Source organism: Xyrauchen texanus, chromosome 1 (genome assembly GCF_025860055.1).
Source record: "Xyrauchen texanus isolate HMW12.3.18 chromosome 1, RBS_HiC_50CHRs, whole genome shotgun sequence".
NCBI lineage: Eukaryota > Metazoa > Chordata > Actinopteri > Cypriniformes > Catostomidae > Xyrauchen > Xyrauchen texanus.
This window is the reverse complement of record NC_068276.1, coordinates 6,213,608-6,226,325: the sequence shown is the minus strand read 5'-3', so window position 1 is coordinate 6,226,325 and position 12,718 is coordinate 6,213,608. Positions and strand designations below refer to the sequence as shown.

Genomic DNA, 12,718 nt, shown 5'->3' with positions numbered 1-12,718 from the left:
CATTAATTGATCTAGGAATAATTTACAGTTGAATGTTTCTGGGAAATACCGCATATGTTGTGTGTACCTATGATAACATCTATGCTATACTGACAAATCTAATTTATTATTAAAAGCGAAACTTTATAACAGTTCCATTTTGTTCTACTTCATTAATTCAAACTCAAATTGCACTTAAAATGTGTTTGTTACCTCAGTTCAAATTCAGGAATTGAATTGGCCATTTCAATTCAAGATATTTGACACGTTAGCCCATTTCCCCACAGCCTCAAAACAAAACATTTATTCAGCTCTCAGATGGGTTTTAATGAATGAGGGTTGTAATTATGTGGATTAAGCATTCGGGCATGTTTTCTGGAATACAATCTTATTTGAAAGTCAGCAAGCAAGTTTAAATAAACAGATTAACTGATATGCTCTTTAAAATAGTGTAGAAGTAGACTAACAACCTGTTCTTTCGTGTGAAATGTTTATCAATGCGAGAGTTTCATATTTACCGATAGGGGGAGCTCTAGACTTTTCATTGACCAGTCACCTAGCGCCTCAACGCAGGGTTGCCAGATTTCATATGAAATGTAATCTTATTGGCATAAGTTGTCTTGTGACCCTCTTCATAGGTGAGAATACATGTTTTTATGTGTGCATGCGTGTCTATTCTTTGGGTTCCAAAATAAAATGGAAGTCATATTTTAATTAATTGCAAATGATAAACTTGTCAATACAGCCCAGAATGGTTAGTAGTAGTCTCTTGTGTCTTTTGCAAATCTGTCTCTGTGTGACTTAATTTGGGGAAGAGCTAAAGCCTTTTAGCACTCAAAGGTCTATTTCAACATATTATGAGAAATAAAATCCTCCATAGCCTAAACTGACTGATATTTCACATAGATGATATCTTTATCGAAAAACTTGAAAAGAAGGATAATTGAATTTCTATTGCAATCTGGAGTCAATCGTAATCAACCCTATACAGAAATCTGATATATTGCAATATATGTAAAGCACATAGGCCTATATAACCACATATAAAAAAAAAACATTGCATGCTTATACATTTATGGAGAAAAATGTGTCAAAATACTACAAAAATTGCCATTTTCAAATATGTAACTTATATTTTCCCAAATATTAGTGGAATATTTACATAAAGTATTTGTTCTAAAAATGAACACTAATTTTATATTTGTTCATCTATGCCTATATATTAGATTTATGTATGGGAAACAAGAATCCTCTAGGAATCAACAAAGATCTGACTACAGTAGATATATTGACATTCTGAAACATATAAAAGCATTCCAGTTTCAGCAATAAGATTCTTGTTATTATTTGTGCATTCCTGTTCATCCCATTAGGATTGGTTCCAAATTATGACAGAAATTCCATTAGCATTCCTTTAGAATTTTGTCAATGAACTGTCAGACAGCACTACATCTATATGATATATATATATATATATATATATATATATATATATATATATATATATATATATATATATATATATATATTTTTTTTTTTTTTTTTTTTAATGAACCATTGAAAATAGATGCACTTGCTGTCGCGGGAATATCTGGCAACCTTCCTTCAGCCCACATTTCTTTCGGTGTGTGTGCTGATATCGGACTGTCACCGCGCTCAGATCGGCACATTTTTCCGGAGCTGCACCTGGACTACACCAACACACTGTCTATTGGAGAACACATGCATTTGGAGAACTGTGGATGTACATAAATAGGCTATGTTTCCTGCTGTCTGACATTTAAAAAAAAAAAAAATGTTGCTTTGGAAGATGGTCGGGATGTCTGCCGAGGGGGCACTCAGACAGCTGATGGGGATCCAAACAAGGAGCCTTTATATTCCTTCTGAGAAGTCCCTGTAAAATAATCAGACACCAGGACATCGGTGACCCTGAGAGAGTCCGATTGGAGGTAACCTTGGAGGACTGCAAGGAATGAAAGGTCTCTGCGTAAGAGAAATAAAGTAGCACCATTTTCCCTACAAGGACGATTTTCATCGCGTCAAAGAGACCGTTTGTGTCCGGAGACGCGCGTGCGGTCTGCGCGCACCGGTGCGCAAAAAGACCCTCCATAACCAAACGCTGCACTGTTGGTCTCAGAGACGCGGGTAAGTTTTATGAACCATATAATGACAGAAAAATATTTCGTTTAAACACCTGCTTTAAAAGTAATTAAATCATCCATGTGCGGGTTTTGGGGTCCCTTTCCTTTTCCAATCCACCATTCTTGCTAATATCATAATTATCACCAGCATTAAGTGGATCATGGTTATTGCTCAGTAGTTGGTTTTCCTGAATCTGTCTCTGGTTCTAATCTAGCCTTAAAGTGGTTCTTTCAAGTTCTAAGGTGGTGGAGAGGTTGGGGTTGTTTATGCACTTTTACCGCAATGCTTCGGTATATGTGCATGCGGCTTCATTGCGCTCATTTTGCATTTAGCCCTCTGCGTTACACGGTACATCAGCGCTGCTGAATTGGTGTTTTTAGGTATTCTTTTAGTAATCATGAATCCAATTCACTTCTATTTGCAGTAATTGCACTTGTATGGATGAAACCCCAACGAGTTTATCGTTGGATGGCTGAAGCGCGCAACTGCGCATAGGGGAACCAGGGAAAACTGCCGCAGTGTGCGGATAAAATGCCATTTAAAATGGATCTTAATTAACATGGGACTTGTTCCTCTGTGCTCTTTGGGAGTGTCAGAAGATATTCTGTTTTTGGAAGGAGACTATATAAATGTCCATACTTCAGGCATAATGGAGCTGGCCTTTAGCTGGAGCCTCTGAAGGGACATTAGGAGCCCTTCTGTTAGTCTCACCTGAACGCTTGCTCTCCTCCTAAAGCAACTGCTTGACATTCTAGAGAAAGAGCAAGTGAATGCGTTGTGCATTGATGCCTGGAGCATTCATGAAGTAACTAGTGCTCTTAGCAGAACATTCCAGCTCTCCTGAGCACCAGAGTGAACAAACGTTCAAACTGTGTCTGTTTTGGAAGTGGCCCTGAACAGTCAAAAACAGTGTCAGTTATCAGCTACATGTTCATATTGCTTTCCCTCGAAACAGAGTTTGCAAGGGATCCCAGAGAGCGCACACACATCTCAGAGATGTCTGTTTGAGATATTTTCATCTGGAAAGCTTTTCATTCTAATTAACATCTGCTAAACATCTTAAAAAGATCAGATTTACAATCTAAACTCTTTGGGGGTTTTCGGAAGATATTCTGTTGTTGAAAGGGGACTATATAAATGTCCATACTTCAGGCATAATGGAGTTGTCGTCTTATTGACAACCGAGAGGAGAGGTCTTCTTGGCGTATTGCAGATGTGCAAACAACCTAAACAATATCTCTTCTAGACGTAAACACACATCAAGTAGACGTCTGGGTGATGTACGTGTGCTGTTGGCTGACAAGCTTTTGGTTTGGACTTTTCAAGGAAGCTAAGAATTGCTCAAAGCATTTTGGATTTTTTGTCTTCTGGCACAAAATATTGAACTTTACCTCATACAATATAATTCCATTTATAAATGAATGTTTACCGGATGTATATGTATGTATGTATGTATGTGTGTGTGCATGCATACTAATGATATGACCAAAATATCATCACGATATTTGTTTCATACGTTCGATATCGATATATATCACAATATACATTTAATACCATTAATGGGAAATGTATTCCACATGCTTGTTAGACTCCAAGCCTTTTGCCAGTTTCATCGTCTTCAGCGGACGTTTGAATCCACTGAAAGATTTTCTTGTGACGCTCCTCAGTTCAGCTCAGTAGGTGGCGGTACTGACGGACTGCCAACCGCCAATAAACATCACATGAAGAAGACATCTTGCCTGTGACAGCGATATGGATCATGAAAAAAGCATTTAACTGAATAGTAAATAAATAGGCTAAGCAGCAATGGTGTTGATGTATTCAGCCATTACAGTGTTGTCACTGCTGTCTTGTTTGTCAAAGGTTTGCTGCAGGTTCACAACTACCGGTGAAGAGATGCAAAATCTTCTGGCAAAGATTTGTGGTGAATCGCATTTGCAAGCGACAAGTCTGCAGAAAGATTGTCAGAACTCTCGATTTTTGGTAGAGGATCATATTAGCTAGATGGCTAGCTGCTTGCGAGTGGCTACCTAGCCTCATTACTGGTTTCCACGACAGCTGGGCTATGTAGCCACTAGTCTGCCAATACTTCCTAACCAGCTGATTTCATGACAGTTATCTAGTTATAAGTATACATTTGCTGATCTGCTTGCGTTTTTAGCAACGCGTACCTGAGCCGATGGGCTAGATGTAGAACATAAAAAATTTCTCAAAAGTTTATCATCGATGTTTAGGATTTTTCCCCCCGCTATATAATGATATAGTTTTATCGCCAGTCCTACTTTACTTGTTAGCTATAATGTGACCAAATGTGTCCCCAGAAGTTAGCTAAATATGACAAAACCTCCCTTTGGGGACATTTTTGGACATCCTCAATTGTAAAAACAATCCCTAAAGCCAATTTGGCTTTATTTATTCTAAAATAAAATATAAATATATATATTTTGTGTGTGTGGGGTATTTAGACTGTAGCAAATATAGTCAAAACAAACCGCTTACGTATATGTCCCTATTTAGATAGTGAGATAAATTTATGTGTGTGTGTGTGTGTCCGTCCACCAGCGCTTACAAAGCTCTCTGTCTGTCTCGCTGACATCCGGAATGTTGATATTATCCCTGAACAGCATGGCCACTAGTGGTCTTCATGGGTCCACCCAGACCGAGACCTGACCTGGGACCCGTACGGCTTTGGATCCACATTTTATACGGTCAGCCGTGACTGTGTCGGGTCCCGTTCTATTGCTGCGGGTCCCGGCTCTGTTTATCGTTATGTTTAATACCCGAATCAATCTGAGAAGACCCGGCTGTGATCAGACAGCACTGATGATGATAGTGCTGTGTGTGTGTGTGTGTGTGTGTGTGTGTGTGTGTGTGTGTGTGTGTGTGTGTGTGTGTTGTAACTTGCAACATTGTAAAATTAGGATGAGAAAGTGTGGGCCTAGAAATAAGGTGAAAAAAGTGCAAAGCCACAACGAGCTGAGTGACATCAGAGGCAGAGCAGAGTTGAGGCACACAATAGCAAATTAGCAATGCTAACGTTAGCAGCCGTGGCAATGAATGAGCAATCGTTATTATAGTTCAAAAGGGCAAACAGTCGAAGTCATCTTATGCGAGATACAAAAAAACTGCCTAGCTGATTGTAATTGTCGCATTTGTCATCCGTCACTGTGACAGCAAGTGGACTTTTGAAGCTGAAATAATGAGTGGATTAGCTATGCGGTTTCAATCAGCAAGAGAGGAATCACAGAAAACCTGGATGTATTTTTACCAATTTTCTTGGCAAGGAGGATGATTATATGCATCATGGCCAGGCACAGCGGCGAAGGCTACTAATGTTACATTAGGTAAGACACAAAGTTTTCACAACTTGTAAATTAACTTGTTAATAGCAATCAGCTGTGAAATCGTTGTCGCGGCCGCGTCCGCGTCCCAACTTTCAAAAAATAGATGGCTCCGGTTCGGGTCCGGCATTTCTCGGTTCTGCATGGGTACGGGTCCAAGCTTTCAAATAATAGACGGGTTCGGGTCTGGGTAGTACATTTCCGAGTCTCTTTGGGTTCGGGCAAACATTTTTGGACCCGTGAAGACTTCTAATGCTTTCGGCCTCACTGCTTATCAACCTGTGCTTTGCATACAACATAACATGTCTTTCTGCAGTGCTTGTTAGTTCTAGTGCAGCAGTCATGTTATGTGTGTGTGCGTTTACTTGGCTCTTCTTTAGGGACGAAAATGTCCTCCTAAGTTAGCTAAATCTGACCTAAACCTCTCTTTTGGGACATCTTCAAATGTAAAAAATGGCTTAGTTGTTTTGTAGGAGTAGCGTTATGCCTTTTCTGTACTCCTTGTGTTTTGCTTTATATAAAAACAATTCAAGGATGAGAAAGATTGACCTTGAGTAGATATCTGGTTGAGAATCTAGTGTTTACAGCCTTCAGAATGACCACAAAAGCACATTAGTTGACCTAATCCTAACCAGCTATGCTCACAAACACAAGGTAAACAACAGTGCCATTATCTGAGTGTGTCTGTGTGGTAATAACGTTAGCGTCAATGTGCCCTAGCAGTACTTTCCCAATCTGAAAAACACTGTTTGCTCATTAAGTCTGGCTACCGGCTTGAGTCACTTGATACAGGCCGAAGACTTTGGGAAATGCACTGTTGAGTGGCTTCCTGTGTGTGTGTGTGTGTGTGTGTGTGTGTGTGTGTGTGTGTGTGTGTGTATGTGTATGTGTGTGTGGATGCTTAGTCAATTGGTCTAAATAAGATTAGTTCAGTCACTCTTTCTCAATCACACCTCTTATGGACCCCCACCGCAAACTTTATACTTCATATTTTTCTGCATTTCCGGCAGCTCCTCTGAGGGTTGATGGATTTGCCATATGATCCTTTGACCCCGACTGGTCTCAAATTAAATCAGCGCAATACGTTAATCAATACCTATTGGGTCAAGGGTTTGACCTGCATTGCCAGTCGCTTATGTATGTGTGTTAGTGCACACCCTGATCAGGATGTGTTATGCTGTGACCAAAGTCTCACGGACAGACTGTTCGACATGATGCAACACTCTCTTGTGTGTGATTGCGCGTTTGTGTAAAGGTGTGGCATCTGCTGGTAGATGTTAAAGGAATATTCCTTTAATTCCTAGGAATAGTAAGTTTAATATTTTTAGCTGTGGTGATTTTCAAGTGATGCTACTTTTTGTAATGTTTAGCATGCTGACAGCGCTCGGTGCATTTGCGTGTAGTTACTATCAGCAAGTAAACTTTGAAAAGTTGCGTCTTCATCCTCAATATTTAAAGCATTGCTTCTGTACAAATTCACTACGTTCAACAATAAACGTACATTTTTGTCATTATCAGACAGTAAATTGCCTTCTGTGAGCAGTGTTCCCATTTTTATGCATAGTCCACAGGTTTATTTGTAAGGTGTTTTGGATAGTATTTTATAGTCTGTTGCTAGTTCTTTATGTTGGAATGTTTTTTTGTGAAAAACTGGTAAACCATATTTATTTATTTTCTTCAAGATGGTAATATCACCATCAAAAAAACATGGCATCCCTAGCCACAAGAAGTAAACAATATGTGTGTTATGATTTTAGTGTGATAAAATTGCTTGCTAACCTTTTCTTTGAAAAGTTATATCCAATTGTATAACTTTGTTGCCTTGACAACTTAAATCTGTAAACCATAAACCAACGATTTAAACACCTTTACAGCTGAAATATATAATAACGTTTTATCAGTGGAATGAAGTGCTTTAATAAAATCACAAGTGTCATATTTCTGCCTTTTTAAACCCTACAAAAATTATCCCCATTCACTTCCATTGTAAGTGCCTTACTGTAACTAGAGACTGTTTAGCAGAGACGGGCCACTTCCATTAAAATGAATGAAAAAAAACTGGAATCAATCAAGGAGCACTAAGCACCCAACGATCAACAAGTACCACCTTACAGGTCAAAGAGCCAATCACCTTTTAGATACAGATGTTGCCTGTCAATTATCTCAAGAACGCACATGCGCATTAGATATACAAGCCAGAAAAATTTAGTTTTTAGCGTAATAAAGAGGTAAAGAATCACAATTCATGACAGTTTTGTCAGATTTTACTGCTGATTTAAAAGATGCTCTTTGATCGTAATCTTGGCCAACCGTTTTTGTTTATTTTTAATGTTCCCCCAAGTAGATAGGAGCTACACTGGCATGACTGGAAATAGTTTCCCGGGAGTATTCCAAAGATGGCCGACAGTGAATGACTTGCCAGAAGGACATTTCTGTAACCTCGGTTTTTAATTTTTTAAAGAAAATGAGGGACTATTCAAAATAATTTTTTGTGGTAATCAACATTATACCACAAATGCTCTCGATTGAGCTTAACTTGTATTAAACCCGTAATATTCCATTAAACGTAACCACCATTCTGTGGGTGAAAAGTATACTGTATCTCTCCACTGATATTTCTAAAATATTGATATATTATTTTACATAACTGACATTTGACTTAAAGCATATCTGTACAGTGTTTAACAACAGTGTTGTGGGTAATTTAATTGCTAAGCAGTTAGCCTCTGTAATGTAATTACTTTCAAAGTTACATTTATGTAATCAGATTATAGTTACTGACTCTGAATTAAAGTAATTACTTTTAATACATTACTTTTGTTACACATTTCAACATTAAATATTTTAATATTTTTTTTACATATGTACTGTTTGCATTTCTGTGACAGCTGAGGGGGGTATGGCCATTAACAAGGAGGAAATATAGACATTATGCAGGACAAATGCACATTTTCTGTTTCTAATATTTATTGGATCCATCCATCGTTTGTGTTGTAATTTTTGGCATGATTGAGGAGCAATGAACTGAGTTTCTCTATGCACGAGACTGTGTGGAATTTTGTACAGGCCGGATTGGACACCTACTGTATATCGTCAATCAACATTCAGTGTTTACATTAAATGTAATTAAACTAGGACACAATGTGACACAAACGCCACCATTTCTGTGTTTCAGTTATCAAATTTTAAATGAATGTTTTTTGTTTACATTTTCGGCCAAGATTTTCAAGATTTTCACCCTCCAAAAATATTCAGTGGTTTTGTTTTTTTTAAATTTTGATGCATCCTGTCACATGATTAATTAGTCACATGACATTCATGGCTCAGATGATTGGCTCAGAAACAAAGTATGCCATTCCAAACTCAGCCAATCCCTATGAGCAAAGATTGTACTTAGCAGGTTACATGCATTTTAGGGGTGCATACGCCAGCTGAGCAACTGCCATTGAGAAGAATAAGAATACTAATGTTATAGATCTCTTTGGCTTGTGTCTGTGCAGGTGTTGGCTGAGATGTTGAAAGCGGTTTATTATAGTGATCCAATAACTCTGTTAGATTGTCACTTCACATGGAATGAGAGTTGAGTTTCCTTTGTAAGAGCGATCTGCTATTTACTCCCATGAAGTGCAGGTGAGATATTGCTTTTCTCGTTTTATCTTCCTGTCAACTGAACTGATGCCTTGAAAATGCTTGCTGTATCTTGCTTTTTCATCTTATATATGTTGTGATTTTCTAAAAGATTTCTCTGAGCACCTGAAATTAATTTGAGCTTCTCTGCTTCTGCTAGGCCCTAAGAGATTGTGCTCTCCTATTGGCCACCATGTGCTTTGTGCCCTAATAAGGGTGATTTATAACCTGGGCGACACAAAGCCCTGCGATTCGTTAAAGCAGCGTTGACTGTTTCCATATGGAGCAATCTCATTGGCCGCAAATTTGCTGCAGCAGCTATACATGCTTCTATTTAAGGCTTCAGTTTTCCTGTATTTTAAAAAATAAATATATCTGAGGGAAAAAGAATCGCTACTTATTTTGTAAATCCAGTTTTCACACCATTTTTATAACCAATTAAGCCTTTTAACAAACTTTACATTAGTTGGGTTTTCATTTATTTATTTTTGTGTGTGCACATTTTGTGGAATCACATTAAAAATTACAAATCAAAGTCACATTTTATCTTGCCAACACTTTGGCAAACGATATGCACAACCTAACCAGTTTGCTGACAGCTCCACCTACTGGCCACAGAAAACAGATTAATCTGCTAATACATTTTCATGAAATGAATTTGTGCGTTGAAAGCCCCACTCCTTTCAATTGGCCACCATGTGTTTTGTGCCCTAATGAGGGTGATTTCTAACTAGGCAGTTAAACTCACAGCCCGGCTGTGACAGACTCGTTAAAAACAGTGTTGACTGTAGCCATATGGATCAATCTTATTGGCTGCTAAAACTTACCAAAACAGCTTTCTGATACATGCTAACTTGCATCTCTAAGAGTGCCTGCATTGCTTGATTTTATTCTGTGGATTGAACCAACCACACTGTAGCATGATGGGAAGAGACAGGCTCTTCTATTAGCTTCCTTGGCTAACTTCACGGCTATGCTAAGCTAATGCATAATAAGTGTCGTCTGCAGGCAGGAAGGACATTATGTTGTTCCCTCTTCAATACTCGTGCTCTTGATATACCAACGGCCTGGAGTGCACATCACACTCATTTCTCCCAATGGAAACCGTTAAATGAGAAAGCCTTTATCTCTTTTAGATAATGGCTCTGCATTGTGGTGATGTGAACTGCAGATTGGCTCGTTTCACTGGACTGTTTTTGATGTAATTCATAGGCTTGGAATCAGTTGTGAGGATGTTTGGAGCTAGTTTGCGAGGAGGATAAGATGTTGCTGGCATTCAGCTCAAGGACACTAAGCTAGCTTCAACTCCCTTCACACACTGATAAAGCAACATATCTTTGAGATTTATAAACACAGTCAGACAGCTTTTGTTTCAGCAGACAGTGGCTTTCTGAGAGAAGAATATCTGCTGACTTTTGGTGAAAAGTCTTGGCTATGTTATATTTCTGCTGCTCTTTTGGACAAGGCTTGCTCGCAGTAGAGTTGAAATGTCAAAGTATCGCCAAAGTACCGCTTTTATAACAGAATATTATTGTAAACAAATAAATATAGCCCTGTAATATGAAATAACCAAAGCTCAGATTTTGCATACAAGCTCTTTATTAAGAGCGATCAAGCTCTAAACCCAAAATGGATGTCAGATTAATAGATGGGATGATTGGAAAAAACACAATGTTTTGTTTTTGGCTCATACCATTCATTGGAAGTGTTTTTCATATGACTTTCTTCCATAAGGACTTCATAAAATCTTAATAAACAGAGTTACCAGCCATGAATCAAACCAACCATCTCCAAGGTGAACCATAGCCATACAAACTTTCATTTGAAGCAAACAAATCAGTCAAAAAGCAAAGGTACAGGAAGTTCCCAGCCATGAAACAAACCAACCAGCTCCAATTTGAACCACGGCCAAACTTTCATTTGAAGCAAACAAATCAGACAAAAAGACAAAGGTACAGGACTGTGTACATAACATCTTTCAAATGGGAATGAACTACAATCCAATGAAGCATTGCAAATGACGTAATCAAATTAAAAACAATGGGAAAATATGAAACTATTCATTTAAAGTTGTAGACGCTAAGTACAAAAGCAATATATTTTAGCACTAATTACTGAGATATGAGAGTCTAGGAAGACTGAATTTATTTAGTTATTTACAGCATGTCATGCGAGTGGTCGTTCACTGCAGAGCTTGTTTGGCGCACTTTGTTGGCTGCGATTCTCTGATTGGGCAATAATTTTCAGGATCATAGGGTAGTGTAGTTCTTTACCAGGAATTACTCTCCTAAACACAATTTCTTATAAATTGAATAATGCACACCAAATATTTCAACATAAGGTACAATATTGATTTACAATCTTGGAGCTCACTGTCTCATTACCAATTAAATCAATCAGATTTTTTCTTTTGGATCTACACTGTTACACTCTATTATGCTTTTCCCACTTGAAGTGGTTAACCCTGAGTTAACGTAACCCTGGGTTGTCTTGTTCTATCGCACCGTTCATCCTTTACTCTGGGTTAGTAATTCATGTTGGGTAATCAGGTTTCAGGATTTCAAACGGTACATTGCAAGCCCTGGGTTAACATTCGTGTTTGCATATTTATAAGGTTAATGACACTGGACAAGTGGAGCACGCTTCTTGCACATGACAAACTGAAGCTAATTCAGTCATTGATGGTAGAAAGGTTTGTGCAATTATTGCCAAAATTGACCGGTGCTCATCAGACAATTGCAGAAGATGTTTGTGTGTGTATATGTATGTGTGTGTGGTTTGCGTCATGTGTATGTGTGCTTTATTGATTGATGTTATTTAATATGTGGAATTGTGTTGAATGTATGTGTCCAGTATATGATCGCTGACTTCTGCTTGGTGCTTAGCATAGCAATTTGTAAGTAGGGACAGCAGCTAAATGTCTCCATTTGCATTCAGTTTAATTAACTAAATCAGTCTCTTACCCAAGCCTGAAAAACCATTACTGTGGTGGGCGGTGCCAAAACACCTGCTTTGTTTGTGGTATCATCCTATCCTGATCTCCATTTGTCTGTATTGTCCACAAAAATTTGTCTTTTTTGTCTAAATTGTGTTGCAAATAAAATAAATATATAAGGGATGTCCTGATCAAATTTATTTGAGAATGTGTACATGTACAGACTCCGAAATTCCATATCAACAGTTTATTTCAATTTTATCATCAAAATGGTGTTGAAATAAATTAATTCATTAAAACTTTAATCAAATGAAAATATAACAATTAATTTTGAACATAATATTGTTTTTTTTTTTTATCAAATAAAGTGCTGCATAACAGAACATCACAGATGTCAGATACTGCTTAAATATAATAGAATTACTACAGATTTTTTTTTTATTATTATTATTAGTAGTAGTAGTAGTACTACAGTGAATATTATATAACTTTACAGTAGTGATGTATTTCTGTCATACTTTTTTCTCATAAATGTAGCTTTTATTTTGAAGGGACTTTTATTTTGAAGTGCTTCTGTATTGTTTTGTAAGGAGCTCTGACTTTATGACTGCAGATTCCCACTCGCTACGTGACTCAAAGTCATTATTAAACCACAAAAGGCTGCTCTTTAATGAAATAAGTATGTACTCTGTAT

At 37.7% G+C, this 12,718-nt stretch overlaps 1 protein-coding gene across 21 annotated transcripts in view; it reads left to right on the top strand.

The window, feature by feature from the left end:
• Window positions 1-1,624: 1,624 nt before the first annotated feature.
• The window catches only part of LOC127639549 (adhesion G protein-coupled receptor L3-like), a 296,527-nt gene continuing 285,433 nt past the window's right edge, over window positions 1,625-12,718 (top strand). For all 21 annotated transcript variants that reach the window (XM_052123117.1, XM_052122957.1, XM_052123044.1 and 18 more), the window contains exon 1: window positions 1,625-2,124. The gene's annotated coding sequence lies outside the window, so the exon portion shown is untranslated. The remainder of the gene's footprint in view (window positions 2,125-12,718) is intronic.